At 35.4% G+C, this 27,849-nt stretch overlaps 2 protein-coding genes across 3 annotated transcripts in view; one reads left to right on the top strand and one right to left on the bottom strand.

Annotated features, from left to right (window-relative positions):
- Positions 1–9,223, bottom strand: part of stck (LIM zinc finger domain containing stck) — a 72,282-nt gene extending 63,059 nt beyond the window's left edge. Inside the window, exon 1 of the mRNA XM_089104400.1 lies at positions 9,129–9,223. The gene's annotated coding sequence lies outside the window, so the exon portion shown is untranslated. The remainder of the gene's footprint in view (positions 1–9,128) is intronic.
- The window catches only part of LOC148941667 (protein misato homolog 1-like), a 179,924-nt gene that overhangs the window by 8,659 nt on the left and 143,416 nt on the right, over positions 1–27,849 (top strand). The window lies entirely within an intron of this gene.

Below are 27,849 nucleotides of genomic sequence, written 5' to 3'. Positions count from 1 at the left end.
AAGTGATTGGAGGGCAACTAGCCCCCCCCCCCACATCATGTCCCCAAACACATCCAATCAAGATTTTGAGATAGCCATTTTGTTAAGCATAGTTGATTTCCAGATAGAAAATATGTTTTTGAGGAGGACACTCCCCCAAAACCCTAAGGGCAAGGGTTTCAAGTTATGCCCTGGGGGCATATGAAAGGGCTAGTGCCCTTTTTTAAAGTCAAAAGTGATTGGAAGGCAACTAGCCCCCCCACCCCCATCATTTCCCAAAACACATCCAATCAAAATTTTGAGATAGCCATTTTTTTCAGCATAGTTGATTTCCTCATAGAAAATGTATTTTTGAGGAGGACACTCCCCCACAGCCCTCATGGCAAGGGTTTTAAGTTATACCCTGGGGGCAAATAAGGTTTTTATAGAAGGCGTTGTCATAGAAACTTCAAAGAAAGCTCACTCGATTGGCAATTCAAAGGGATAGTGCCCTTTTTAATTGTCGAAAGTGATCGGAGGACAACTCGCCCCCCTCCCCCACACCCACCAATCCCCCAAACACCTCCAATAAAAATTTTGAGGTAGCTAATTTGTTCAGCATAGTTGATTTCCAGATAGAAAACATATTTTTGAGGAGGACACTCCCCCAAAACCCTCAGGGCAAGGATTATAAATTATGCCCTGGAGGCATATAAGGTTTTTATTGAGATCTTTGTCGTGGAAACTTGAAAAAGGGCTCATTCGATTGGAAATTCAAAGGGCTAGTACCCTTTTTAGTAGTCGAAAGTGATTTGAGGGCAAATAACCCCCCCCCCCCTCACACCCACCTTTTCCCCAAACACATCCAATCAAAATTTTTAGATAGCCATTTTATTCAACGTAGTTAATAGTTTTGGAAATTAGGTCTTTAAGGTTGACAGCCCCTCCCCCCCCACAGCCCTCAGGGCAAGGGTTGTAAGTTATACCCTGGGGGCATATAAAGTTTTTATTGAAAGTGTTGTTGTAGAAACTTCAAAAGGGCTCATTCAATTGGAAATTGAAAGGACTAGTGCCTTTTTTAATAGTTGAAAGTGATTGGATAGCGACTAACGCCCCTCTCACGCCCACCATTTTCCAATAAAAATTCTGAGATATCCATTTTGTTCAACGTAGTTGAAAGTTCTGGAAATTAGGTTTTTTAGGATGATAACCCCCTCAGAGCCCTCAGTGCAGGTGTTGTAAGTTATGCCCTAGGGGCGTATAAGGTTTATATAGAAAGTGGTTGCATAAATCATAGGCAGCACGATCGCGCTGCCCAAGTAAAGAACGGGGATACTCGAGAACAAGACATGAAAAGGGGACTAAATAAAGAGGAGGACACTCCCCCACAGTCCTCAGGGTAAGGGTTTTAAGTTATGCCCTGGGGGCATATAAGAACGATGTTGACACAATGTATTATTTATTGATATTTTCCTTTCGAGCAGGGCACTTTGTATCAAAGAAATTGTTGTAGAAACTTCGAAAAGCGCTCATTCAATTGGAAATGGCTTGTGCCCTTTTTAATATTCGAAAATGATTGGAAGTTGACTAACACCCCTTCCACGCCCACCATTTCCTGAAACATATCTAATCAAAATTTTGAGATAGCCATTTTGTTCAGCATAGTTGATTTCCAGACAGAAATTATGTTTTCGAGGAGAGTCTCCCTTAGGTTGTAAGTTATGCCCTGGGGGCATATAAGGTTTTTTATAGAAAGTGTTGTTGTAGAAAATTTAAAAAAAGCTCATTCAATTGGAAATTAAAAGGGCTAGTGCCCTTTTAAATAGTCAAAAGTGATTAAAGGGCAACTAACCCGCCTCTCACGCCCACCTTTTCCCCAAACACATCTAGGCAAAACTTTGAGATAGCCATTCTATTTAACGTGGTTTTAAGTTCTTCCCAGTAGGTCTTTGAGGATGACAACCCCCCCCCCCCAGAGCCCACAGGGCAAGGGTTGTAAATTATGCCCAGGGGGTATATAAGATTTTTATACAACGCGTTGTCGCAGAAACTTCAAAAGGGGCTCATTTGATTGGAAATTGAAATGGCTAGTGCCCTTTTTAATAGTCAAAAGTGATTGGAAAGCAAATAACACCCATTCCACGCCCACCATTTCCCCAAACACATCCAATAAAAATTTTGATATAGCCGTTTTGTTCTACGGAGTTCAAAGTTCAGGAAATTATAGCTTTGAGCAGGACACTACCCCACCAGTCTTCAGGGCATGGGTTATAGGTTAGGCCGTGGGGGTATTTAAAGTTTTTATTGAAATCCTTGTCATAGATACTTGAAAAAAACCTGATTAGATTGAATATTCGAAACCCTAATGCCATCTTTAATATTCGAGAGTTATTCAAGGGCAACAAAACCCCCTCTCAAGGCCATCTTTTCTCCGAACACATTCACTCTATATGTTAGATAGTCATTTTATTTAACATTGTTGATTTCCAGATAGAAAATATGCTTTTTGAGGAGGACACTCCCCCACAACCCTCAGGGCAAGGGTTGTAATTTATGCCCTGGGACATATAAGGTTTTTATTGAAAGCGTAGAAACTTCAAAAGGGCTCATTCAATTGGAAACTGAAAGGACTAGTGGCCAAACTATAAAGTCTTAAAAAACAAAAAGATTTAAAGTATTATTTTCTTTTTCCCTGAAAAGACTATGTCAATATAAAATGAACAGAAATTAATTAAAAAAACTTTTTCCATAAAATAAGCTTTTCAAAGAAAAGTAAAAAACTCCATTAAACAAAAAATGAGCAAAAATAAAATCAAATAATCTACCAAACGTGAAACTACCACAAATCAGCATCGATAAATAAATGAAACCCAAAACGTACAGCAATTACAATAAATAACCAAGTCAAACTCAAAACAAGCAGAAATTAACATAAGTTGGGCACAAAAACCCTATGCTTTCCCAAGGCCAGAACAAATTTGCACTTTACTGAAAAAATACAAATGAATGTGCATTTTTGGACCTTTTAACAATGTTGAACAAAATGTGTATCTCAAAATTTTGATTGAACGTGTTTGTGGAAATGTTGGGCATGTGAGGGGGGTTAGTTCCCCAACAACCACTTTTGACTATGAAAAGGGGCGCCAGCCCCATCAATTTCCAATCAAATGAGCCTTTTTCGAAGTTTCTACAACAACAAATGACCATCTCAAAATTTCTATATGTTGCATTTAGGGAAAATATGAGATGGCGGGGGGGGGGGTATCCACCCTCCAATCACTCTGAGTCTTAAAAAGGGCAATACAACTTCTGATTAGCAATCCAATAAACCCCCCCAGGTTTATACAATCACCCTTTCTATATAAACCTTATATGCCCCCAGGCCATAACTTACAACCTTTACCCTGAGGGTTGTGGTGGTGGGGGTAATCCTCAAAGACATAACTTCCAGACCTTTCAACTACACTGAAGAAAATGGCTATTTCAAAATTTTGATTAAATGTATTTGGGGAAATGGAGGGTGTCGGAAGGGGGTTAGTTTCCCTTCAATCACTTTGAACTATTAAAAATGGTACTAGCCCTTTAAATTTCTAATCAAATGAGCCCTTTTTGAATTGTCTACAACAACAAATGGTCACCTCAAAATTTCTATCAGATATATTTTGGGAAAATACTAGGTGTGGAGGAGGTATCCACCCTTTGATCACTCTGAATCTCAAAAAAGGCACTAAAACTTTTGATTGGCAATCCAATGAGCCCCTTTTGAAGTTTATATGATCACCCTTTCTATAGGCCTATAAACCTTATATGTCCCCAGTGCATAACATACAACCCTTGCCCTGAGGGCTCTAGGGCTGTTTTCATCCTCAAAGATATAATTTCCAGATCTTTCAACTATGTTGAACAAAATGGTTATCCAAAAATTTTGATTGAATGTGTTTGGGGAAATGGTGGGCATGGAGGGGGTTAGTTACTCTCCAATCACTTTCAACTATTAAAAAGGGTACTAGCCCTTTCAATTTCTGATTGAACAAGGCCTTTTTGAAGTTTCTACAACAACTTTAACATGAAGTGCCCTGGTCTAAAAAAAAAAATAAAAAATAATAATACATTGTGGCCATATTGCTCTTTACTTAGGCAGCGCTATTGAGCTGCCTATGATTTGAAGAAAAGAGTGAAGTGTGGAAAAATACACAGAAACTATATACTTTGGGTTACATATCAGAACTATAGGGGGGGGGGGGTAAAGTCAAGTTGTTAAGAATTATATAAATAGTATTTTATATTTTTTTCAGAATTTTCTAGTATTTTCTTCTGAAGATGAATAATTCTGCATTGGCTCTGCACTAGAAATATATGAAAACTAGAACAAAACTCTAAAGCAATGAAATTCTTATACTATAATATGTAACAAGTTTCTAAAAACTAGATTACTATCTGTTCTTCCATTTTTACTTAATTTTTTAAAATCATTTCAAGTAATACTTTGATAAATATTGTAAAAATATCTAGACAACACCAAAATCAAGAATGTGCAGAAAACCTAGCTTCAGAGATTGGTCATACTGCCAAGCAGTGTATATACTGTCTATGCAAAATGAACGATTATTACAGAATGTACTATTAAATAATAGAATGATGGTGATGATGATAGTATCTGCTAAGCTTCATTTCAATTGTCATTATATGTCAACTCTGTACAACACCATTGCTCTTCTCCACATCCTCTACATTATACCCCTCTGGAAAACTTTTACACATACTGATAAATTAAAAATCTGCTCTGCTTTCTTACATTTTGCAAAATACATACTGAGATATCCCACTTGGACATGCAGTTCAAAGCTCATCAAAAGTCTTCATACAACAAATCCTACTATTATAATGAACATACTATTATAGAATGTACATTATAGAACAAACATATTATAGAAACTGGTTTTAAACCAAGATTCTATAATGAAGAAATATATTATTAGGGCTATACATGGGACCATAAGGGGAGCAATGCACTAACAGAAAAGGGACCATGAAGTTTGAAAATAGGTTATCAGTTCCTATTTTCATAAACTACTAAAAACTACTTTCCTAAAAACTACTTTAAAACATTACAATATACTTACTTAGACAACATCATTCATATATGGTGACCAAGGAAGTTTTATCCCTAACCCCAATGGACAAATATATAGCCCAAATTACATATAGGCCCTACTCAATGAATTTTAATAGCATGACTTTTTTCTTCATATTAATTTAATAGCAACCAAGTGCCATGAAGAAAATTCATATTATTGAAAAAGTTCACTGAGCATGTATGATTTGGACTATATAGTATTTGCCCATTAAGGGGGGGGGGGTAAATTTAATGGTCTGGATTTAAGAATAGTAGGATGTAAATAGGCTAGGCTAAGCATTTTAGAATATTTAAAGCAGTTTCCAGAATTTTATATTGTTTCCCTGTAAAGAATGGTATAACTAAACTTGTACAAGAAACAGCACAAAACAAGGAATATAGCAAAAGGAATATGAGAATATTAAATAATTCTCACTGGACAGTTTTTTTTAGAAATATATTTTTAACTTTTGGTTACTCTGAGCTGTTTTGAGTTTTTTAAGGGATCAAAAAATATTTTCCTCCAGAAACAATTACTGAATTATGAAAGAGCATAGGAAAAGGCATCAAGGGGTAAATTTTTGGCAGTTCATATTATTGAATTACAAATAAAGTGAACATACCACTCAATGCCATTTTCATGCTCTTTACAAATATAATAAGGCAAATTTTTACCAAATCCTATTATTGACTAATAAATAAAGTGAATATCAAATTATTCTCACTGGACAGTTTTTTTTAATATATTTTTAACTTTTGGTTACTCTGTGCTGTTTTGAGTTTTTTAAGGGCTCATAATATAGTTTCCTCCAGAAACAATTACTGAATTATGAAAGAGCATAGGAAAAGGCATCAAAGGGTAAATTTTTGGCAGTTTATATTATTGATTTATATATAAATTGAACATACCACTCAATGCCTCTTTTATGCTCTTTACAAATATAAAGACATCCACCATATGGCTAATATGGGAGTAAACTTCATTTGTGATGCAAATGGATGTTATAGTCAGATTGAGGATGCAATTCTAGGTATATATTTGCACATTAGGGGGGTGGGGGTATATATTCTGTGAATATATAGGTCCTAAAAAATTCATGAATTTCTTAGAAAATCTGTAAAAACCATGAAAGAAGTGAAGATAAAGGTTCCCCTCCTTCAAAATGTGTTAACTAGGATTATTCTGTATATTACGAAGTAAGAATTGTTTTCTTAATATGTTTCCTTATGTATAGCTGGACTCTTATGCTTAAAATATTGGTTGGCCAGTTGGCTATTTTAAAAATTTGTATATATATATATACATTGTGAAATTAGCCATCTGGTGGTATCCCCAAATATAATAAGGTAAATTTTTACCAAATCATATTATTGACTTACAAATAAAGTGAATATACCATTCGATGCCTTTTTTTTATGCTCTTTGCAAACATTGTAATCACTTCTATTGGAAACCCAAATTTAAGCCATTTTGTGTTCTTGAAAATTACGAAAAATATAAAATATATAGGGCGTAAAAGGCTTAAAACATCTGTTTTGAACTTACTGTTTCATTATAAATTGTCTTTTTAATCCATAAGCACTGACTTTCCACAATTAACTTGGATAATACCTTTGTTGGAAATGAATTTTACCCCCACCCCTATATATACTAATTCAGGGCATATATTTGAACATTAGGGGGGTGGGGGTAAATTTTAAACTTACATCCTATTTACATCAGAAATAAAATTTAATCCCACCCCCCTAATGTGCAAATATAGGTAAATTTTTACAAAATCATATTATTGACTTATGAATAAAGTGAAAATACCACTTGATGCCTTTTTTATGCTCTTTACAAATATAATAATCATTTTTGTCTGAAATGAATTTCAGCCCCACCCCTATATAAGCAAATTCAGGGTATATATTTGCACATTAGGGAGGTGGGGGAAAGTCTAATCTTACCTCTCATTTACATTAGAAATAAGTTTACCCCCACCCCCCTAATGTGCAAATATATACCCTGAGTTTGTATAAATAGGAGTGGGGGTAAAATTCATTTCCAACAAAAATGATAATGATATTTGGAAACAGCATAAAAAAAGGCACCAAGTGGTATGTTTACTTTATTCATAAGTCAATAATATGATTTGGTAAAAATTTACCCAAATATATACCCTGAATTGGGGTAAATATCTACCAAATCATATTATTGAGTTAGGATTAATGTGAATACACCATTTGATGCCCTTTTTTATGCTTATAACAAATATATTAAGCATTTCTATCGGAAATTAATTTCAGCCCCCCCCCCTATATAAAGCAAGTAAGGGGCAGGGTAGGTATATATAGGGGGGGGGGGGCTGAAACTAATTTACGGTTTAAAAGATTTTTAAATTCTTTAAAACCAAAAAAAAATGCCTTACAAGGTATATTCAATTTATTTATAAATCAATAATATGATATTGTATATATTTACTCCTTGAATTGGTATATATAGGAATGGGGGCTAAAATTCATTTCCGACAAAAATTATTATTATGTGTAAAGAGCATAAAAAAAGGCATCAAATGGTAGATTCACTTTATTCATAAGTCAATAATATGATTTGGTAAAAATTTACCTATAATAATTGCTTACTTAGCCTATGCATTACATGTTATACACTTCTATATACTGTATTGGCAAACACTAGGCCTAAAGGAGATCAGTCAAATAGGTATTTGCAATAGAGAAATGGATTGCAAAGCGTGGTTTCTCAATGCATTTAAAATATTTAAACTATTGTATTTTGGGGTTTAGGCGGGGGGGGGGGGGGGGGTACCTAGGTTAGGGGGTGGGGGTGGATAAATTTGAACTTCTGATAGAAGCAATTAGGGTAAGACACCCAGTAGTCAGCCACCTGCCTATTCTCGGACAGAATCTTTTATACTATTTTAATAACCAATTTACGATGAGCTGTTTGTATGTCCAAGTTAAGGCAGAATTGTCACTTGTTAGTAAATTCAAAAATAGGAGGCGCTGTATGAGTGAAACTATTTGAATTAGTAACCTACTTGTTCAGAAATTCTTCAGAAATTTTTGATACAAAAATTAAGTTTCTAGGTGATATAATACAGTAAGGTAAAATTCTACTTTAGCTACTTTTGGCTATCTTGGGAAGGGGTTAGGTTAGGAAAATGAGACTTTCAGGGATGGGTTTACAGGCCAAAGAATGTCCTGGGAAGGTATTTTGAAGTACCTACCTCCACTCCTTCTCTCTCTAGAGGGTCCTGAAAATTGCCTACATGATAGGTCTGTACCCATTGAAATTTTGACAAAACAACATTTTACCTTAATTTTCAGTTATCAGTTTCTTTTTCTCTGGCTTTAGCTCTGAAAATGCAATTTCAGTTATTTGAGCAGAATTTTAAGACATATCAATAGTTTATTTCTAAAATTCATGAAATATATTTGCATATCTTTAAAACATTCTAGGCTAAATTGGGATTGAGCAAAGTTGTGAAGGTGAAAATAATTTTGTTGTACTTCATATTAGCAGAAGATCTATTTTGCAAGGTTTCACTTCTATAACTCATATTTTTAAAGGTCATCAAAGGTCAGGACCCTCTAGAGGGAGAAGGAGTGGAGGTGGGTACTTCAAAATATCTTCCCAGGACATACCTTAGCCTGTAGACCCATCCCTGAAAGTTTCATTTTCTTAACCTAACCCCTTTCCAAGATAGTCAAAAGTAGCTAAAGTAGAATTTTACCATACAGTAATTAGAGTAGTTTAAATGTCAAAAAGTTTTCAAAGCGATTAAAGTGTCCGACTACTGGGTGTCTTACCCTATAATATTTGCAAAGAGCATAAAAAAGACATCAAGTGGGATGTTCATTTTATTTGTAAGTCAATAATATGGACTGCCAAAATTTACCTAGCCTATCAAGGAATATAGGCCCAGGCTATTCAACTTCATCCAAGCTGAAACATACTGTAAACAGCAAATAAATCCTCCCTTAAGCCTACCAATTTTCACCATTATGAAACTTAGCACACAGTAGCCTAGGACTAGCCTATGTGACTTACCTAAAATATAATAATTTTCTTCCTTGTTAAGCTAGGCTTGAGAGCGTATTCTCAATTCCTGGTACCTTGAAACCGCCCTTGGTTGTGGCTTTTTCCTCTGCTTCATTTCATAAAGCATTTTATCCAGTTTCTTTCGGAGTGTATCCGAACTGCCGAAGTCCTTTAGCTGCGTTCGTTTTCGTCGTTCTATCGAAATCAAATCCTCGGTTTTACAATTAAGCCGTTCGTTTTCGCCGTTCTATGAAATGTTTCGCTTATAAGCCGTTCTTTCAAATGCCGTTCTTCGTTCTTAGTACCGTCGTTCTTAGAACGACGAACTGAGCCTCATACTTCGTTCAACAACTTTAGTTTTACTTTTGGGCGCCAAGTTCTAAAATAAAAAAAAACATGACGCAAAACAAGTTTATTGATGTTCTATTTTGTATATTTTGTTGATGGGGTCTTTCATCTAAAAAATGGCAGCGATTTGTTTTTAATATATGTGGCATAGTTTTTAAATCTTCAGAAAGTTCTGGAAGCATTTTTTGGATAAATTGCTTTCCAAACTTTCAAAAATTCCTTAGGGGTCACTTGGAAAAATCATGGGAGGAATTTCTAGATATCTGAGATTACAACTAATACTAAGAAACTCCAGCTAACCCTACGTTTCAATACCCTTAGGAATATGTTCAATTGAACAAACGTCTTAAGCTAAAAATTTAGAAAGGACAGTTGGCTGATTAAGTGTTAGGCTAAGTGCCACAACTATGAGTATTGTCCATATTATGGAGTAAAAAAATATTTTCTTAACATGTGTCCCTATTTGGAGTCCACTATTTAGGATTGCACCCCCATTTCAACTAATATAATATCTATGCCCATTCATAAGCATTCATTTAAGAGTAAAACCGAGAAAATCTTTTTAGTACTAAGAACGACGAACGGTGAAAACGAACGCAGCTTTTGTTTTAGTTTTATGCCCAATTCACACAAATGACAAAAAACGGCTGGTTTTCACAAAAACCATTGGTTTTCCCTTTTCTTTTCATCAATAGCGGATTCACAGGAATAAGAGAATTTTTGACAAGGTACTTCTCACCATTTTGGAAAGTGGTTAGGTTAGGAAAATGAAACTTTCAGAGATGAATCTACAGACGAAAGTATGTCCTGGGAAGGTATTTTGAAGCACCGACCTCCACTCCTTTTCCACCTAGAGGGTACTAACCTTTGATGACCTTTCAAAATGTTTGATTTATAAGAGTGAAAGTTTGCAAAATAGATCTTCTGCTTAAATAAAGTACAAAAAAATATTTTCAGCTTCAAAACTTTACTCAATCCCAATCTGTAAGATTTCAAAGATCTGCAAATACATTTCCAAAATTTAGAAAAAAAAATTAAATGGCTTAAAATTCAACTCAAATAGCAGGAATTGCATTTTAAAAACTAAAACCAGAGAAAAAAAACACTAAAACCTAAAAATTAAGGTATAATATGTTTTGTTAAACTTGTCGAACAGGTAAATTTTTAATGCATAAAAATCAAAAGAGGGTTATTATATTCGCTTAATAATACAATACAAGGTATTGAAAAAAATCGCTATCACAAGCCCCGAAGGGTCAAATCTGGACTTCGGAGTAAAAAATATTAAAAAAAAAACACGAAAACTGGTAAAGAATACAAAAGGAAAACAAAAAAGAAAAATCAGAGTGAATAATTATTCGTAGGTCAATGATTCGACTGTAAAATGCCAATTAAGAAGTTAAAAAGATAAAAACGGGTCAATCTGAATAAAAAAAACAACAATATTATGAATATTGTTTAAAATAAAATTAAAAGGCAAACTAAAAAAAGGGGAGGACTAAAACAAACAAATAAACACATAAACTAAATACGGAGAGAAAAAACTAATAAACAAAGTAAAATGACACTAAAAATGATAGGGAGGAGGGAAACAACTGAATAAGAGAAAATAAATTGTGTAGCATCACCATTCAGCAAAAAAAGAGAAACTTGTGAGATATTTTGTTGATTTTTTCTATAATAAAAGGGACAAAGGTTTTCTTCAAATCTGAATATAATGCAGCGAATGGGGGATAAAATAAGAATGGGTTCAGAAACAACTTGAGGCGGCCATAATTTGGATAGGGAGTGACGTTTGGGGAAAATGCTTTCCGCGTGAGGCATGCATGTTTGAAAAACGGAGGCACAACATAACTCTCATACGCTCAAGGGTTTCCAACCTAGCTTTTCTTAGAAGAAGAGAGTATGGAACCTTGCCTTCTTTGAAAATTTTTCGCAGGGCTTTTTTTGGATATATTCATTTTTTTCCGATTCATTCTCGGGAGATACCAGGACACAAAACTGGACAATCCTATTCGCCATGCTGTAAGGCAAATCAAGCATAAATCTTCAAGAAATTGGAAAGGGAGACCCTCAATTTATAAAGGGGCTTAAGGAGGGAGACAGATGCATTATTTCTATTTATTATATCTTTAAAATGAATTATATTTAAACTAATATAGAAGAAATTGTGACACCATGTATTTAAAGGAGGACAAGGAAATTTCGAGAGGGATTAGATTTAGCAAGTAGGGCAAGGATTTAAGGAAACACATCAAAATTATCATGGACTTAGAGGGGTTTACTGTCATGTCTAAGTCTAAGGCATCATCTCCAATTTTATTGAGGATTCTCAGAGGGTTACTTTTTAAATTTCCAAAGCAAGTTTCAATAACCGTTAGGTCATCCACCAATTTCTGTTTGTCAGAAAATTCCTTAGCGGTGCTGTTAATCATACCTGAAAAGATGAGGGGACCTAGGAAAGTACTTTGGGGTATTCCATTGTGGATAGGGAGAGCATTAGAATAATGATTCTGATGTTTTTGCTCATTTTTGGTTTAATGGAGTTCTTTACTTCACTTTGAAAAACTTATTTTGTAGAAACATTTTTTTTTTATTAATTTCTGGTTATTTTACATCGACGTAGTCTTTTCAGGGAAAAGGAAAATAATACTTTAAATCTTTTCGTTTTTTAAGACTTTATAGTTTGGCCTGCTATTTGTATGCTGGAGAAAAATTTTCGGCAATTTTTAACAACATAAACCCCTTTAAAAATCTGTACACAAATAGTAGCGTTTAATTTAGTTTCATACCTCCTCTAGTTGACCTGAATTAGAAAACTTAGTATCATTCGCAACAAAAATCTGTTTATTTTCTTTGATAGCTTGGATACACTTACGCTATTTTGATTTGGTTAAATTTTAAGAGCAGAAGTAGCCCCAAAAGTTTGAACATAATACCCTCTAGTCGTTCTTGGGTTGCCCTCCACTCACTTTCGACTATTGAAAAGGGCACTAGCCCTTTCTATTTTTAATCGAATGAACCCTTTTTGAAGTTCCTACGACAAATCCATCGATACAAAGTACCCTGGTATAACCAAAAAAAAAAAAAAAAAATAAAACATTGTACCCACATCGATCTTTACTATAAAAATGTCAAGCTTTCCAATCATTTTCGACTATTAAAAAAGGCCCTAAGCCATTCAATTTCTAATCGAATGAGCCCTTTTTGAGTTCCTACGACAAAGTTTTTGAGAATTACTTTATATGTCCCGGTGGCATAAATTACAACCCTTACCCCTTTGAGGGGGTTTGAGGGGATTGTCATCCTCAAAGATCTAATTCCAGAACTTTAAACTACGTTAAACAAAACGGCTATCTCAAAATTTTGATTGGATAGGTTTAGGGAAATGGTGGGCGTGAGAGGGGCGTTAGGTGCTCTCCAATCACTTTCAATTATTAAAAAAGGCACTAGCCCTTTCAATTTCCCATCGAGTGAGCCCTTTTGAAGTCTCTACGACAACGCTTTCAATAAAAACCTTATATGCCCCCAGGGCATAACTTAAAACCCTTGCCCCAAGGGATGGGGAGGGGGAGTGTCATCCTCAAAGACCTAATTTCCAGAACTTTCAACTACGTTGAAGAAAATTGCTATCTCAAAATTTTGATTGGATGTGCTTGCGGAAATGGTGGGTGTGAAAGGAGGGTCACTTGCCCTCCAATCACTTTTGACTATTAAAAAGGGCACTAGCCGTTTCGATTTCCAATCGAATTATTCCTTTTTGAATTTTCTACGACAACGCTTTCTAAAAGAAAACCTTATATGCAACCAAGGCATAACTTACTGGCCCTGACGGCTGTGGGCAGAGTGGCCACGGCTGTGGGAGGAGGAGGTTATGCTCCGATCACTTTCAACAATTAAAAAGGGCACAAGCCCTTCTAATTTGCAATGGAGCGAGCCCTTTTTGAAGTTTCTACAACGTCACTATAAAAACCTTATATGCTCCCCGGGTATAACTTACAACCCTTGCCCCAAGGGCTCTGAGGGTGTTATCATCCTCAAGGACTTAATTTCTAATACCTTTAACTACGTTAAACAAAGTGGCTATCTAAAAATTTTGATTGGATGTGTTTGGGGAAAAGGTGGGCGTGAGAATGGGGTTAGTTGCCCTCAAATCACTTTCGACTATTAAAAAGGGCGGCCCTTTGAATTTTCAATCGAATGACCTCATTTTCAAGTTTCTACGATTTTACGACAAATCTTTCAATAAAAACCATTTAAATCAAAATTTTTATGCCCCCAGGGTATAACTTACACTCCTTATCCTGAGGGCTGTGGGGGGAGTGTCATCCTCAAATATATTATTTCCGGACGTTTCAACTATTGTGAACAAAATTGTTTTATCAAAATTTTTATTGGATGCGTTTGGATAAATGGTGGGCGTGGAAGGAGTGTTAGTTGCGTCCCAATCACTTTCAAGTATTAAAAAGAGCACTAGCCATTTCAATTTCCGATCAAATGAGTCCTTTTTGAAGTTTCTACGACAACGCTATCTATAAAAACCTTATATGCCCCCAGAGTATAACTTACAACCCTTGCCCTGAGGGCTGTGGGGGGGACTCTGTCATCCTCAAAGACCTAATTTCCAGAAATTTCAACTACGTGGAACGTAGTGGCTATCTGAAAATTCTGATTGGATGTATTTGGGGAAAAGGTGAGCGTGAGAAGAGGGTTAGTTACCCTCCAATCACTTTCGACTATTAAAGAGCGGACTAGCCATTTCAATTTCCAATCAAATGATGCCTTTTTGAATTTTCTGCGACAACGCTTTCTATAGAAAAAAACTTTATATGCCGCCAGGGCATAACTTACAACCCTTGCCCTGAGGGCTGTGGGGGGAGTGTCATGCTCAAAAACATTATTTCCGGACTTTTTAACTACGTGGAACAAAATGGCTATCTTAAAATTTTGAATGGATGTGTTTGGAGAAATGGTGGGTGTGAAAGGGGTGTTAGCTATCCTCCAACCACTTTCGACTATTAAAAAGGGCACAAGCCCTTCTAATATCCAAAAAATGAACTCTTTTTGAAGTTTATACAACATCACTATCTATAAAAACCTTATATGCCCCCCAGGCATAACTTAAAACCCTCGCCTTGAGGTTTCTGAGGGGGTTATCATCCTCAAAGACCTAATTTCAAAATTTTTTAGCTACGTTGAACAAAATGGCTATCTAAAAATTTTGATTCGATGTGTATGGGGAAAGGGTGGGCGTCAGAGGGGGCTAGTTACACTCAAATCACTTTCAACTATTAAAAAGGGCACTAGCCCTTTTAATATCCAATGAAATGAACCCCTTTTCAAGTTTCTACGACAAAGCGTTCAATAAAAACCTTATATTCCCCGAGGGCATAACTTACAACCTTTACCCTGAGGGCTGTGGGGGGACTGTCATCCTCAAAGGTATAATTTCCGGACCTTTCATCTACTTTGAACAAAACAGCTTTCTTAAAATTTTGACTGGATGTGTTTGGATAAATGGTGGGCGTGGAAGGGGTGCTAGTTGCCTTCCAATCACTTTTGATTATTAAAAAGGGCGCTAGCCATGTAAATTTTAAATCGGATGTATCTATTTTTAAGTTTATATGATAACACGTTCTATAAAAACCTAATATACCCCGAGGTCGTAAACCTTCATCTGGACGGAGAGAACTGTGGGGGGGGGGTTGTCTTTCTCAAATACCTAGTTTCCCGATTGTGCAGCCACGTTTAACAAATTGGGTAACCTAAAATTCTGATTGGATGTGCTTGGAAAAAATGTGGGCGTGAGAGGGGGGGGGGGGGGTTAGTTGCCCTCCAATCACTTTTGAATATGAAAAAATGCACTACTTCTTTAAATTTCAAATCGAATGAGCCTTTTTTGAAGTTTCTACGACAATGGTTTCTATAAAAACCTTATATGTCCCCAGGGCATAATTTACACCTTGCCCTGAGGGTTGTGGGGGAGTGTCCTCCTTAAAAACCCAATTTCTATCTGAGAATCAACTACCCTGAGCAAAATGGCTATCTCAGAATTTTGATTGGATGTGTTTGGGGAAAAAGTGGGCGTGGAAGGGGTATTAGTTGCCATACAATCACATTCGACTATTAAAAAGGGCACAAGCCACTCCAACTTCCAATCGAATTAGCCCTTTTCGAGTTTTCTACGGCAACTCCTCCGATACGAAGTGCCCTGGTCTAAAGAAAAAAAAATAATACATTTTGGCAATATCGTTCTTTACTCAGGATTGCGCTGCCTATGATTTTTAAAGTTTGCCGTTCGTTGGCCCAGCGGCCCTGGGTCAGCCCCCCCCCCCATAATCATTTTCTGAGTTTGCCACTGATACCACCTCAAGTTAAGTAAGCCTGTGAAAATAAAGACTTTCAGCATTTGTAATTAAATATTTTGGAAATTGAAAGCGGATTTAGAAACGTGACAGGTAGATGAATTTTTGTAATTCTCGGTTAGGGTTTTAATTTTGGTTTATGGGACTGATCAAGAATGTGCAACTGGTTTTTAGGTGATAGTAAGGGAGAACAATTACGATTTATTACAGGGAAATTTTCACATGTAAGAACTCTCAAACCAGAGTCGTATTGATAGGGTAGCCACGAGTAGTGTTGGGCGATGTCTTGATTAAACGATATATCGAAATATCAATATTTTTAGTTTTTGTATTTGATAACCGATATATCGATTTTGATATTTCTGAAAAAAAAAATTGTGCAGATTAACTTTAGGGTTTGACAAAATTCAATAACAAAAATTTGCAACTAAAGAGTATTTTGCACATTTTTTTTTTAATTTCTAATTAAATAAATAAACTTTGATTATTACGAAAACCTTGATTTGGTATTACTAAGGCTCAGGATAAATAAAAATAAGCTACTGGCTATTTTTGGCTATTCAAATCCTCCACATGTCAATATTTTCCCCCTCAGAATTGGTTGAACTTTTCAGTGATTATTAATAAAAGTTTTTTTTCAACCAAAAGTAAGGAGCAACATTAAAACTTGAAAGAACAGAAATTTTCCCGTATATGAAAGGGATAACCCTTCCTCAATACCTCACCCTTTACGCCAAAATTTCTTTTTGTATTTTAAAAATCTCCTGACTATTTAAATGGCTGTTATGTTTTAAGAGATGTTCTTAAATAATTGGGAAAAAAGTTAAAATTAGCATAAAGATCGAGGTATTAAGGAGGGGGATCCACCCTCATACACGGGGTAATTTCTGTTTGTTTTAATGTTACTCCTTACTTTTAGTTGAAAAAATCAGTTTTTTTTTAATTTCTGATCGTTTTTCAAATAATGCCGGAAGATCCACCTTTTCTCTCCATGGAAAATCTACCTAATAAATTTTTTTCCTTGGAAAGTTTCTCCTGCATAAGATCCCCCTTCCCCCATACGATTCCATCCCTGCTGAAAATCCCCCATGAAAAAAAAACTCCTTGCGGCAATTCTTCCTGGAAAATTGTTTTTAACCTACTTTCGGTTGAAAAAGAAGACTCGTTTTTCTTTTAATTTATAATGGTTTTTCAAATTATGCCAGAAATCCTCTCTCTGTGGGAAATTTTTCTTGGAAATTCTCCCCACTCAATGTCATAATGGAAGATTTTTCCCATGTAAAATTCCTCCATTGAGAATTTCTTCTGCGGAAAATTACCACCCTCACGAAAATATCCCCCATACAACTTTGACTCCTTTGAAAATTTTACCTGGACTACAGGGGCATAATTTGCTATGGGGCAGGGGGGGGGTCAACTGACCCCTCAAACTTCAGTTTGTCCCCAGCTGAAATTTTATTTGTGCAAAAAATCTTGTCAAATTTAAGATAAGCCTGTATAATTCTAGTATCCAGAGAAACAGGTCAGCGTTTTTTAGTATATCTTTGCCTTGATGGTAATATAAGACTAATTTTTAGTTTTAGTGGTCATTTTCACTTGATTTAGGAAAATTAGCTCCGACTTTGCCTTCCCCTCAGGATTTTGACAAAATAACGCCACTGCTGGGCTATTTCCCCGGAGTATCTTCCAATATAAATTGAATTGGCAAAGAGAAAGTAGGTCAAATAAAATGAATTTCGTATACAAGTTCGGGTAAATTCCTTTGTGTATAGTTTCCCTTTGAAAGTTCATCCCCGGGAACTTCCCTCCTCACGGAAAATTCTCCCATTGGGAAATCCCCCTGCAGAAAATTCCCCCCACAGAAAAATCTCCTGCCCCCATAAATGTCTGTTTACTTTCCAATAACAAATACTATATGTACAAACTGGACAAATTTCATAACCTACTATTTAGAATTTATATAACTTAGCTATTTCTCAGAAAAACAATTAGCAAATTCTTCTTCGTTTTACGAAGCCCCCACACTTCAAAACCATACTTGACCACTTTCATCACGGTAGCTTTTAATATTCTAATCCTGGTTGACAGACTTATCTTCCTATTTTTCCAAACTTTTTTAACTATGAAAAAACACCCTGGGCCTTTGCTATTCTCTTTTTAATCTCTTCACTGAACCAACGTCTTTATTAATAATACTACAAAGGAAAGTGAAGCTGCCCACCTGATCAATCTTTTAGTTACCAAACGACTCAACCGGGGGCTAATAACTGACCGTCGCAGATGTCCCTTACTTCATGCCTCCGTGCCTCAGGCACGGAGGCACGTGCCTCCGGCACACCTGAAACAGCGTGTTCCTGGAAGCGAAGGAACACAGTTTTATCTTTGGCTTATGGAAAGCGTACGGCGCGTTTTTTACGACGGCAAACTTTCTCCTCTTGAGAGGTTATCTTTACTTGGTCGTGTTGTTTACTGCGTTCGACATTGGAGATCCTGGGTCCTAAAAAGTGGACATTATGCTTTGAATGTGAATTCTATTACCACAAACCTTTACCATTGCCTAGAGATAAATATGCATTCCCTAGTGCTTCTCATTCGTCGATTCAAACCGCTTGGGCTCGAACGTCTTTTCAAACTCTCCGATATGAATAGCCAACCGTGTGAAGATTTTTTTAGGAAGATGCGGTCTCAAACCAGCACTTACAGTACTGTAGTAAACTTTTCGTTCCTCCAACTTCTACATCGAATTCGTCGATATGAAAGTATAACAGATTTTGAAGCTCAATATTCTAATGAACAGTTGTCGTTGCCCAAGGCCAAGCGAGTTAGATCCATTGGTGTTGTGTCTGTCAGTTCCGATTTTTCTTTGCCCGGGGACGATGAAATCAAGCTCGAGCTAGGGTAAGCTCGTATTGAAAGCCAGCGAATAATGAAAGCCTTGATACCCAACGACGTACTTTCTGCTTTCGGTCACCAAGTACCGAATGTTCGTCTTTCTGTACTTCACAACAGTGACTCAGACGATGACTCAGAGGAATATACTCTGTCCGATAAGCAGGAAAAGGCTTCCGCGACTGACACTGAATCTGGCTCGAATATTTCGACGTTTTCATGTCGAAATAATACTAGGAATATTGACAATCAGTTATTAGTTACAACTAGAAACCACGTTTCACGGTACTTTGAATTTCGCACCTTGCTTTTTACGTCACAACCGCGCAGCCCCATGTTGTATAACTTAAAAACAGTGTTCCGGGATTTTTTTGAAATTTCGGAATTTTTTTTGAAGAAAAATCGGAATTTTATTTTTGAGCTGGTGGCAATGCTGCATGTGTAATAGGAAAAAGTGACATCATCAGTGTCATCGTAGGGTTACCTAGTTTTTGCAAGAATATCAACAACTTGCAGTCCTCCTTTCTTCTTCTTTAGATACATATCAGTTGTTTTCAGTCTTGGGGGTTCTTTTCCTGGCCAAAAAAACCCGTAAATGATTTTTTCCAAGTTTTAAAAGATCGCTTTTGAAGGTGCTGAAATATTCGACAGATACTGAATAACAGGCAAGCTGTATATATTTACATATTGCGCCCTTTGGAATATGTCTCCGGCATGCCTCCGTGCCTCATGCCTCCAGGTGTCCCTCAAAATGCCCAGTTGTTAACCCTTCGGACTAAACGTCAACTTTTCATCTTCACTTATTCCTAGTTTTATCAAATTAGTCTTATTGACATTAATTTTCAAACCTATTGTATCACTTAGAACTTGCAAAACATCTAAAAGCTCATTCATCTGCTAAGATTTTCATCTGAGATGCTTAAATCATCAGCATAATCTAAATCTAGGAGAGTTTTTAATTGCCATTTAACTCCGTGTTCTCCTATTTCCTTACTCTGATTCTTAAGAAAAAGTTCATAAAAATGATCCATGTAAATGGGGAAAGAACGCAACCCTGCTTAACTCCTGATTTAATTCTATACCAGCTACTAACACCGTTTCCTAGTTAAACCACAGCAATGTTATTCCTGAACATAGCACTAATCATTTTAACGTATATATATATATATATATATATATATATATATATATATATATATATATATATATATATATATATATATATATATATATATATATATATATATAAAAAAAAAAAAAAAAAAAAAAAAAAAAAAAAAAAAATATATATATATATATATATATATATATATATATATATATATATATATATATATATATATATATATATATATATATATATATATATATATATATATATATATATATATATATATATATATATATATATATATATATATATGTATGTATATATATATAAAGAAAAGAAAAACGAGCAAAAAAGGGTATTCATAGGCCAAATGAAAATACTGAAAAAACAAAACGAATATTTCGAGAGCACAAACGCCTCTCTTCTTCAGCGCGAAACGAAATAATGTATCCAAGGAAAGTGCCGAAGAAAAAAAAAACAACAAAAAACAAACGCGGAAAGTCAATGTGAAAAGAACCAAAAAACCAAAGAGAAAACCAAAAACTTAAAAGATGAATAAAATTCAATAAAAAGCCAAAAATTAAAAGAATTAAAACCAAATACCTAACAACCATAAGAGCGAGTTATTCGCCAATATCCGCGATTTGCACAAAATCCAAAAAAATATGAACTACCATCGACGGATACTAGCGAACATGGGGAACATTCTACCAATGTTGTAAAATTTCCGTCGATGGCAGTTCATAATTTTTGTATTTTGTGCAAATCGCGGATATTGGCGAATAACTCGCTTTTATGGTTGTTAGGTATTTGGTTTTAATTCTTTTAATTTTTGGCTTTTTTTGAATTTTATTCATCTTTTAAGTTTTTGGGGGTTTTTTTCTTTGGTTTATTGGTTCTTTTCACATTGACTTTCCGCGTTTTTTTTTAGCTTTCTGAAAAAGTAATTAAAATCCTAATCTGTTATGGAAAATGTTTGATAGAAAGGAGTCAGTGGGTCCCGAGTCAGATACCCCATCTTTAACATGGATAAACTATTACCTTGATGAGTTTTCAGCCCCAAAACAGGATCTTAACATTTTTGTTCAAGAAAAGCTTCCATCCTTCCTCACATCAATTAAAGATACAGATTTCTTAGTTACCCAATCTCAGGTGGCGTCCGCGATCCGACGGTTGAAAAAGAAGAAGTCAGCTGGCATGACCGTGTATCCGCCCTTCACCTTAGCCATTGCAGCCCGACTCTCATGGGACACATAACTCTTCTCTTTCAGATGATCTTCACCACTGGAATCGTACCATCGACATTCAGTACTGGGTCGCTAAGGCCAGTCCCGAAGAAAGGAAAACGTACTTGGGAATGTGCTTTGTTCAGACCAATCACAGTGGCACCAACCCTTTGCAAAGTCTCCGAACTTTTGGTCAATGATGAAATCCAGGAAAAATGCTGGGCTCCCCCTTCCCAGTTTGGGTTACAGAAGGGTCTTGGTTGCGGCCACGCCATTTTTGCTTTAGATTTAGTCTTGATTGACACTGATCAATCAAAGGAGTCCATTGTTATAGGTCTACATGACGTACGCCGTGCCTACGACTTGCTTCTCCATGACCAACTCATTCTGGATATGGGAAAGAGAGGTGTACAGAAGGACATCCTTTTACCCATTAAAAACATGTACGACAACCTAAAGGCTGAACTCCTACTTCCTGGCCATGGTCAGGGCCTTACTGAGTATACACCAGACGTGATACTGCCCTAACGAGGGAATCCTGTGGTCCCAATATTAAAGAGTGTTCGACAAGGATCAGTCACATCTCCTTATGCCTTTAATAATTGTATTATTGAACTACAGTCTACTATCGAGACAACATGCATAGCTCGTGGCATAGACCTTACAATGATAGCCTACGCCGATGAAATTCTGAACCCCAGCCGCACAGTCGCAAATACAGAGACCGCATTCTCCACGCTACAATCAATTACGGTCGCATGGCCTTGAATTTAACCCGCAGAAGTTAGATATTCTTCTGTTTGACTGGCGCCAAGAAGAGGTCTCGTCTGTGAGGCTGGGAGAACTGTCTGTATCCCCTGTCCCAAAAATTATTTACCTTGGTTTATCAATTGGAAAGAATCTCAAAACTACCCGCTCCCTTCTTATTGATCATCTTCGTAAACGCCTGGCTTTTGCTTCCAGTAGAGTAATTTCAGCTAAAATCCGTTTCAACCATTTAATTCTGGCTCGACTTTACAGCGCAGTATCCCATCCCCATTTCCTGTATCTAAGCCCATTTTGGAGAATTTTCCCCGAGTGACTGCTCATAATCTTAAAAAAACTGAGGACTAAAGGCGGTTAATTACTCAGACAGTTCTCAATTATTAATCTAAGAGTAAAAATCTGAAAAAAAATTGGTAACTTTCTTGTCTTCGAAAATATTCCCCATCTATCGCTGATAAGTCTTCTACCATTGTCCTCTTTCATAAAAAGGGCAAGCACGAAGAAACAAACCTTAAGCAGGATTTGTCAAACATCGTAGAACTACCCTATATATCTCGAAATATCTCTATACCTAGAATATCCTATACTCGGAATATCCAATACCTAGGAATATCTCTGGGCAGAAACAGAACTACAACCAATAGATACAAGAATTAATAGCAAACTGCTACAGGTAAGTGAACATCATGGTACAGCTGGCTGGAACTCCGTGAGATTATATTGACGGTGTTCTAGTCCAATTCCATGAGTCGTGTATTCGACCACTAATAAAATATAGTATCATGCTATGTGGCAATTGCTCAAATTGTTAATTTAAATAAGCTGGACAAAATGCAAAACTCAGCCTTGGACATATTCTTAGGTGTTGCCATAGCCATAGCCTTGCGCATAGGGTATTGTAACTTATACACTTCAACTACAGGCTGCCCGACCAATTCCTGCCGTGCACATTTGCCTAAAATTCAGCTTCATTTGTTGATGGATCTGAATTACAAGCTGTAATTCAGCTTTGTAATTTTTTTTTCTAGATGAAAGGTCATAGCAGCTGAAAGGTCATAGCAGCTGAAGGCCATAGCCCAACCATTCATATTTTCTGTGCCAAGATTGTATGTGTAAAATAAAAAGTGGTGCATTCAGTCTTACCAACCATACCAGTCATTTACAAGAACTTTTAAAGTACTATAAAACGTTAGCCCAAATTCTGGGGGAGGGGGTAAACAGGGTGTATCCATTCTCGTATAAGGGAAAGCTTCTGTCCGTTCTTATTTTTAATTTCACTCTTTACTTTCATTTGAAAAAATAAGCATAGCTAATTTTTATTTAGCGACCAAAAGTATAAGGTTTATTTTACAGTGATATTTTGTCCAGAACTTATTCTTTTACTCACTTGTATCCATATGGTGTCTTTTGATTTGCCCCCCCCCTCCATTCCACCCAAGCATTCTTTGAGAGTTTCAAATTAATGCCTTTAGAAATATCTGAGATATTACTGATAAGTATTTTTGAGAATTTTAACTCAAATATTTTTTTTAATTTAGGTTAACGTTTCCCAGAAATTCCCTAAAAGTTTCGACTTGGTAATCATATATGATTCTGAAGTTTTTGCAAGCAGTCTGAATCCATACGAATTATTTTTATTAATTTCAACAGCCCCCCCCCCTACCTTATCCTCAACATTCTCTTGAATTTTAAGCTTCATGACCTTCAACGCTCTTAAGATATTTCATTTAAAACCTTTCAAAGACTAAACTCAAGTAATTCTTTAATTTTAAGAACCGGGAATAATAAGAACGGTTCACATTTTAAGCTTATCCCAAATCTATAAAATTATTTAGCTCAAGTTAAAATCCAGTTTGTTTTCAGGTGAGAAAACTTGAATAGCCTTAAAAAAAGTATATCCCCAAAATAGAATAGAAAGATCAGAACAAAAATCAAACATTTGAGTAAATAGGTATGAGTAAAATTTACTTAATGTTTCAGTTTCATATATGAAAATTAGTAAAAATCAAGGTTTTTTTTCAAATTAAAGTAAACCAGCAGATTTAAAGCTTTCCAAAACTTGAACCTATTCCTTGTAAGAGGCAGAATGCCAGCCTCTCCATGTCCCAATCTTAACGCTAAATTCTTATGCTGCGTCTGCTGAAGTAATTATGAGGGTACTTCTGGTGGAACAGGGGCTCCCAAGGCATTGGAGCAAAAGTATAACCTTAGTGTAAAGAAAAGAGATTTTCAAAAAGTAAATACAGTAAATGCGTCCTTTTCTTCAAAAATGGCATTATTGCAATGGCATTATTAATGGCATTATGGCATAAGTACTATAAAACGTTAGCCCAAATACTGGGGGAGGGGGTAAACAGGGTGTATCCATTCTCGTATAAGGGAAAGCTTCTGTCCGTTCTTATTTTTAATTTCACTCTTTACTTTCATTTGAAAAAAGAAGCATAGCTAATTTGTATTCAGAGACCAATAGTATAAGATCTATTTACAGTGAGATTTTTTTCAGAACTTATTCTTTTGCTCACTTGTATGCATATGGTGTCTTTTGATTTGCCCCCCCCCCCCATTCCACCCAAGCATTCTTTGAGAGTTTCAATTTAATGCCTTTAGGAATAATTGAGATATTACTGATAAGTATTTTTGAGAACTTTACCTCAAATATTTTCTTTTAATTTAGGTAAATGTTTTCTTGAAATTCCCTAAAAGTTTCGACTTGGTAATCATATATGTTTCTGAAATTCTTTGCAAGCAGCCTGAATCCATACAAACCACTTTTATTAAGTTCAACATCTTCCCCCCCCCCCTACCATTTCCTCAGCATTCTCTTGAATTTTCATTTTCATGACCTTCAACGCTCCTAAGAAATTTCATTTAAACCCTTTTTAGAAACTTGGAGCTCACATTGTCTTTTGGATTGTTAAGCATACTTTTCAAAATGTCCCGAAAGTTTAAACTTAATTCCCTCAGAACTTCTTGCGATATTGCAGATAAGTAATTTTGATAGCTTGCATGCACATACTTTGTTTTGATTTAGTTTAGCATTCCCTAATATTTTCTTGTTAATACGCTGAACTTTTTTGATCACCTGGGATCAAACATTACACTTTTTTAATAACAAAATCTATATGTAATAATGTTTCATCCCTAGAGGAAATTTTACCGAATTTGTAGACTATTTTGATCAATATGTCTCTCTGAAAATTCTAGTCGAAGGTTTTTTTTTAGATTTCGAGGGTTGGGCAGAAAAAAGCGAAAGGAAAAAGGTAAGTTTACCCATAATCTTGTTGTACTCTTAAAAAGACCGTAGAACTTTTAATATTCATTCGGACGACCACCCTCTGAATTTCTTATTAGAGTGCTTTTCCTAAAGAAGGGACTGGTGAAAAATACCAAACAGTTCGTGGTAACGAACTGTAAGTAAGGAGTGACCCGCTCAATAGTAACCGAAACTCTAAAAAACAGAATTTTGATACCAATAAATACATCACAAGGATCTGAGTTTTATGCTAATTTCAAATAAATAAGTTTCGTCAAGTTTAATCTCATCCATCAAAGGTTACGAGCTTCAAAAAAATTTGCCTTATTTTCAAAAAAAGTGGGAAACATCCCCTAAAAATCATAGAATCTTAATGAAAATCAAACAATCTGATTCAGCGTATCTGAGAACTCTACTGTAGGGGTTTCATGCTTCTTTTGTGCAAAAATTCAGATAGGAGGATCCTTACTTGGAAGGATTTTTCGATGGAGGAACTTTTCATGGGGATAGAAAATTTTTCCATGAAGGGGGTGCCGGATGTCCCAGCATTATTTGAAAAAACCGATCAGAAATAAAAAAAAAAAACGACTGAAAGAAATGAGCAATATTAAAACTTAAAACGAGCAGAAATTATTACGTATATGAGGGGGTTCACCTCCTCTTCATTACTTCTGTGGTAAAGTGGTTTTATGGTATTAAGGTGAAGTTGTGGTTGATGCCTTTATAGGGGAGATAAACTATGGCCAAATAATCTTTGGTAGCGTGCCTTAGGCTATGACCTGACTAATGGGGCGTACCAGCTGGGAATATTCGAGGGACTAAATGTAGATTGTAGAGGTTGGCTATAATACAATACTTTTATTCAGTTAACATGCACTAGTACAGGGATTGATAATAGATATATATTCTGCTGGAACGGGTTTTCCCCGAGAGACCACAAGTATCAAAAATCTACAATAATATATAATACATTAGAATTCTTAGACACTTACAATAATCCGACAATATTCCAAGGTATTTCTAAATCAACGGACCAGAGGTCAGTCCGGCATAAGATTAGGATCTCTCCACCCCTTTCCATAAAATTTATCTTCTATACATTTCCTCAACCACACCTTATCGGGACCCGCTGACGCACATAGCTATGAAGTAGTAATTTCTCAATTTCCTGTTACGCATACACCTGCCAGGATATGTTCCTTATCTTAATAAAAAAGTGGTATTTCTAAACTTTTGTATTTGCGTCTTAACATTTAACTAAATTACGAATTGACTTAGTTAGAAAGTGTCAACACAATACTCCCTATTTTGAGAAGAGTTGACCTCAACTCTCAATATTTTACCTTTAAAACAACTTAATTTTTGTACACGGTTCTTGTATTGCAATCTCTCGGTCATTATGCGCATATACACTCGATGGATTTCTTTAGTGTCCTGCTTATGGCCAAATATATACCATGTTCTTTCTTCCAAGGATATAATTTTTTGAAATTTATCCTTGTTTCTCTTTTTCTCTGTCTTTAAGATTGCAAAATTTTCTTTTCGTCCTCATCCTTATATGCATCTTCTGTTTTGTTTGACCCCCAGTGGCTTAGGCATTATATTAGTGATTTTTTTGCTTATATTTGATTTAAAATTGTATTAGAAACTTCATTAATTATTTTAGTTTAAATTTTATTCCCATTAATAATTTAGTTTGTCTGGGTGACTTGGTTGATTTGCAGCTTAATTTCCGGAGCTAAAAATACCTTGGATTAATTATACATGACAATTTTGGTTTTTAAATTTTCATATATTTTTCCAACACAAAGCATTTTCACATTCTTTCAATAATATAAAGCCATTTAGGCTACGTAACACATTCTTTGATATTTTCTAGGCCTAATTTAAGTTCTGATTTTATCTCACTTTAGAATGAACTGGTAGCAATGTTCTGTAATACTACGCTACGGTTTCCAAAATAATAGTTGACCAGTTATGGTTTGGTTTCTGATAATATGAGCCGTTAGTATCAGGATACAATTGAACTGGCTTTGAAATTTTTTACTTTCCAAAAATGCGTCAAAAAATGATTGAAAACATGGATCAGGAAGGATGTTACAAAAAATTTGATTTCCAAAAAAAAACTAAGGCTGTATCTAAATTAATATTCACATTAGAATACACATATAGCATAAACTGGTACATATATAGTAAAAAGAAACAATCAATTTTGTATATATCACTGCACTCTTTTTCTTTTAAGCAAGAGGTTAATTACTTTAATCACCTTTCTGTCTTTTTAGTTTAAATCTGCTATGCTACTTCAATAGAAACATTATGTTTCTTGCTAGAAATTTGTTTCACCCTCCTATTTAAACTTAATATAGAACTATTAATCACTTTACGGACTATTTCACAATAAAAATATTTATGCGTTGACTCGAAGTCAGGGCCTTTATATATCATTAAATCACTAGTTAAAACTTAAAGTTATTTCTAAAAATAAAAAAAAACATAGTATATACACGAGCCTTGATTAATAAACTTGCACGATCATTCTTAGGTCACAAAACTTAGATAGAACATTCAACTACTTGTTAAAACCCAAAGCATTTACAAATAATAAAACACGGTATAGACTAGCATTGGAATTAATTCCAGTTAGTGTTTTGTTAATTGCTTATAAAGTATTAATGTAGAATACTTCTTGAATGATACAAAAAGCAAAATTAAAAACCGAAAATACTCAACGTATTAATTCACTATATTTACATGGATAGTTAAGGTTATA

The sequence above is a fragment of the Artemia sp. Qi Xiang Cuo genome, chromosome 18, assembly GCF_049724085.1.
Source record: "Artemia sp. Qi Xiang Cuo chromosome 18, ASM4972408v1, whole genome shotgun sequence".
Lineage (NCBI taxonomy): Eukaryota > Metazoa > Arthropoda > Branchiopoda > Anostraca > Artemiidae > Artemia > Artemia sp. Qi Xiang Cuo.
The sequence above is the reverse complement of the archived record's forward strand: the minus strand, read 5'-3'. Positions and strand labels throughout refer to the sequence as shown.